A 4983-nucleotide genomic window follows, 5' to 3' on the forward strand; every position below is an offset into this window, starting at 1 on the left:
CACCGCCTGCCGCCCCGTCCGCTACGTATTCCTGCTCTCGGCCGGTTTCTCCTTCTGGAGCTACGTCCAGCACGTTCCGTACTTGGGATCCGGACGGACTTGCGGGGCGCGGAGGACGCCGTCCGAGCGTGGTTTCCATATGGCTCAGTCCCCGGGCTGTCTTCAGTGTCCGTCCGCGCTGTGACACGCGTCCGTCCCTCACTCGCTTTCCACGGTGATAAACAGAAGAACATCGGCCCCTTAAGACCCTTCAGGTGCGCAGTTCGCGGCCTTCGCTGAGTGCCCCGGTTGCACCTCGTTCTCCAGAACGTGCCCGGTCCCGCGAGGGGGTCCGCGCGCACGAAACACCCGCTCCCCGCTGTCCTGTCCCCTCAGCCGCAGCCCCGTCCAGCTTTGTGTCCTGGACGCGCCCTCCGAGTGGGATCATCCAGCATCTGTCCTCCGCGACCGGCTAATTTCACTCAGCCCAAAGACTTCCGGTTCTGCCGCGCTGTGGCCCGCGTCAGAACCGGCTTTGCTCTTAGGGCTGAATCGGGTTCCGCGGTGCAGGCGCTGCAGTTCGTTTGTCCGCGGTCTGTCCGTGGTCACTGGGGTGGCTTCCCCCCTTCGGCTGCTGTGGGAAATGCTGCTCTGAACAAGGCAGTTCTACTTTCTGTTTGGGGGCATATAGGCTGCAGTGGAAGTCTGTGTTTAATATTTTAAGGAACCACCATAGTTTTTCCCACAAATGAGGCATTTTACTTCATCCCTTCATAGTGCAGAACAAGATGGCCGTTTATGGATCTACCTCCTTCTGTTTGTCCTTTTCCCCATGGATGGACATTTGCATCGTTTCTGGGTTTTACTGCTTGTGAACACAGCTGCTTGAATATTCCTGCACATTTTTGTTTGTTTGAACCCGTGTTTTCGTATGGGGGGGGGATACATCTAGGAGTGCAGTTGTTGAACCATATGGTAGTTCTGCTTTGATCTCTTTGAGTAAATGACAAACTGTTTTATACCCGGACTGCACCATTTTTCACAAGCGAGGTATAAGGGTTTCCGTTTCTCAACATCCTTTTATTATTTTTAGTTTTCTTGATCATAGTGATTCTGTGTAAAAGGACATCTAACTGGTTTGAATCCTCATTTCCGTAAAGACTAATGATGTTTAACATCTATTCATGTGCTTTTCACCATTTCTATGATTTTTCTGGAAAAGGGTCTACCCAAGTCCTTCGTCCATTTTATTTTTATTTTTTAAAAGATTTTATTTATTTGACAGAGATCACAGGTAGGCAGAGAGGCAGGCAGAGAGAGAGAGAGAAGCAGGCTCCCCACTGAGCAGAGAGCCCGACACAAGGCTCGATCCCAGGACCCCAGGATCATGACCCACGCCAAAGGCAGAGGCTTAACCCACTGAGCCACCCAGGAGCCCCTTGAGTTAATGTGTATATGTGGTGTGAGGTAAGGGTCCAATTCCATTCCTCCATACATGGATAGCCAATTTTCTAGCACCCTTCGTTGAAAAGACCATTCTGTCTCCCCAGTGTAATGTTGTCCCTCCTTGTCAAAATTCAGAGGACCATAAATGAAGGGCTGTATTTCTGGGCTTGCAGTTAAATCCCACTGAACTGTATGCATACTTGAAAAAAATTATTTTATTTATTTAAAAATTTTTGTAAATTTAGTTTCAGGGTGTATACATACCTTTACAACTATATCATAATGTTTTATTTACTGTTGCTTTGTATTAAGATTGAATTTTGGAAGTATGACCTTTCCCCTTTGATTTTCTTTTCCAGAATGGTTTTGGTTATCTTGTGGACCCTTAAAATTCCATTTAACTATTACAATTAGCTTGTGCATTTCTTCCCAAAAGTGAAATTTCTTGGGAGCGCATTCAGTATCCACATTGCATTGTGTACTGTTGCCGTCTTATCAATAGTACATCAGGACACTGGGGGTGTCCTCAGATTGATTTAGGTTTCCCTTGCTTGCTTTCAGCAATGTTTTGTAACTTTTGGTGTACAAGATGTACACCTTGATGACATCTGTTCTTAAGTTTTGGTCAGTGTTGATCCCTAAAACAAAATTGTTTAGTTCATTTTGGACAGTTCACTGCTAGTGTATACAAACAAGAGAGATTTCTGTGTATTGATATTTAGTCCTGTAACTTTGCAGAATTAGGGAACTGGCTGTGATCGTTTTTTGTTGATTCTTAAGGAAGCTCTGTGTATAAGATGCTGCCGTCTCTTGTCTCTGAATAGACCTAGTTCTACTATTTCCTTTCACATGTGGATTCCCTATTTCCTGCTTTACTGTTCTGGGCAGAGCTTTCAGTACAATACTGAGCAAGGAGAGGAAGCGAGCATGATGAACTCGTTAGTGATTTCAGAAATGTCAGTCCTCAAAACTGAGCGTGATGTTTGATTAGGGTTAGGGTTAGGTTTAGGGTTAATGCTTAGGGTTAGGGTCTCCCTGTCCTCCGCTTCTTCTCCCGTAACCAGAATGATCTTTTCAGAACATAACCTTTGATCCTCTCTGTGATCTGCTCCCCAGCTGCCTGTCCTCTCCAGCCTCACCTCTCCCACCGTATTCACCCCTCCCCCATGGGCCTCCCAGGTGTGTGTGATCCCACATGTGCCTTGGGCCTGACTCTGAGCCTTGACCTTCTCTTTGCCCTCTGCCAGGAGCACTCTCCTCTTCCCCTGCTTCATGTCTGGCTTGTTCCCCCATTGGCTGGACCTGGATTTGCCCCCCCCCCCCCCCCCCCCGTCACCTAACTTTTCTCTGCTGGGTGTGTGTGGCCTTGTCCCTTATTTAAATGTAGTGCCCCACTTTCCCTGTGGGAGTGATTTACTAAGATGCCAAGTATGGGGCAGGCACAGGGAAGTAGCCTTAATGCATATGTGAAAAAATCAGTCTCAGGGTGCCTGGGTGGCTCAGTCATTGAGCATCTGCCATCGGCTCAGGCCATGATCCTCCTGTTCTGGTATTGAACCCCACCATGTCAGGCTCCCTGCTCAGTGGGGAGCATGCTTCTTCCTCTCCCACTCCCCCAGCTTGTGTTCCCTCTCTAGCTCTCTCTCTCTCTCCATCAAATAAATAAATAAAACCTTTAAAAAATCAGTCTCAGAGGGGGCTCACCACCTTGCTGAAAATGGGGGACCTGCTGTCCCCACAGGCAGTCCCCTCAGAGAGACAAGACTTCCAACTTCTTGGGGCTGGGGAGATGTACACCTGGACCTGGAAGCTTCCACCCTCGGATTCATGGCTGCGGCCAAAGCAAGCCCCCTCTTCTTCCAGCGGTCCTCCTTCCCCTTCCCTGCCCATGTGCTGGACCTGGTTTCTGATCTGGGGGAGTTTGAGGGTGGCCCTAGGAATAGCAGTGGTTGACTGATGGACCGTGTCAGCAAGAGGCCCTATAGCCTTCATGGGAGGGCCCTATGGGGGTGGAGACAGCTCTGTGACAGCCCACTCCAAGCCAAGTGGGGCAGGAGGCCAGCCGTGCTGATGCTAGCCAGTTTGTAGGCCACAGAAAGGAGGGCTGTGCCCAAAGGTGCTCCTCTCCTGGCAGGGGCTTGGCCAGGGGAGGGCACCTGCAGGGTTTGCCTGGGAACTTGGCATAGGGAGAGTGTTCCTGGCTCCAGCATGCTGACTGTGGGGTTGGTTTCCTGACTCTGAAGCCTCAGGCTACCCTTTGTATGATGGGGTGCCGATGGCCCCCATCTCTGGGAGCAGAAGGTAGGGAGGCCCCATGAGCAGACTTGCTTGGGACAGGCTGGGAGAGTGGCTATTGCTTAAAGCAGCACAGGACCTGCCCCTGTGAAGAAGGTGCACACGTCCATGGGCCCCAGCTCTGGGGTCTTGCCGCCAGCCTCTGACAGTGACCTCTAGCCTTGTCCCTTGTCCCTGAGGGTAGGTGGTCTTCTTGGACCTGTTCCTGCAGAGGGCACAGAAGCCCATCATGGTGGGACACAGGGTCACCTGCTAGGTCTTCACGGACCAGTGGGCTGCCAGGCCCATGTGCCCTCACCCCCTGGGAGGGCTGGAGGGTGGTGGTCCTCGAGGTCCCCGGTGTGCCGCACTACAGGATGTCCGTGCAGTGCATGGTGATGGTCAGCTGCCTCTGTAAGCAGCGCTTCCTCGGTGTGGTGGACGACCTGGTGTGTGCGGATGTGGACATGAAGTTCTGGGACCGTGTGGGTGTGGAGATCCTGTCCCCCTCTTTGGCACCCTGCACCCCAGTTTCCATCGGGTGTCCCGTGAAGACTTCAGCTACCAGTGTTGGCCACTGTCCCAGGCCCATACCCCCAGGGACCAGGACAACATTTACTACATGGGGCCCTTTTGGGGGGGGGGGGTTGGTGGTGGAGGTTTACCAACTGACCTTGGCCTGTCACCAGGCGATGGGGGTCGACCTGGCCGAGGGGATTGAGGTTGTGTGGTGTGACGAGAGCCATTGAACAGGTACCTGCTGGGCCATAAGCCCAGCTATCCCCGGAGGACCTGTGGGACCCACAGCAGCCAGGCTGCCCTCCACGCACCCCACCCCACCATGAAGAAGCTGCGATTCAGGCCATGCCCAAGAATCAGCTGGACATCTGGGACTCATGAGGGGCTGTCCTGTCTCCTTCGTAGGGTGCTGTCTTAAGCAGAGCTGTCAGAGCAGGTTCCTACTCCTGTCCCCTTGAGGGAGACTGTGGAGCCCAGCCCTGCGCACACGGACATGTCCAGGGCACCAGCTGCACCCGCACACAGGAGGCCCGCCTGGGGACACAAGGTCTTCTCTTTGTGGCCACTATGATCTGATAACTTCTGGGTCATTTGCAGCTGTGAACGGCTCAAGTTTATGGCAGATGTTTTTCTGTGTCAAGACTGAGCAACCATCTTTAAAAAGAACAATCGAGGGAAAAGGTTTCCTCCCTGGTTCTAGACAGACACTGCCTGGTGGTTAGGAGTGGTCTTGCAGCAGCCCTGAGCCAGGATGGCCTCTGGCCG

At 52.2% G+C, this 4983-nt stretch overlaps 1 pseudogene; it reads left to right on the forward strand.

Annotated features, from left to right (window-relative positions):
• Positions 1 to 3252: 3252 nt before the first annotated feature.
• Positions 3253 to 4599, forward strand: LOC131830161 (histo-blood group ABO system transferase-like; annotated as a pseudogene).
• The last annotated feature ends 384 nt before the right edge of the window (positions 4600 to 4983 follow it).

Source organism: Mustela lutreola, chromosome 4 (assembly GCF_030435805.1).
Source record: "Mustela lutreola isolate mMusLut2 chromosome 4, mMusLut2.pri, whole genome shotgun sequence".
Taxonomy (NCBI): Eukaryota; Metazoa; Chordata; class Mammalia; order Carnivora; family Mustelidae; genus Mustela; species Mustela lutreola.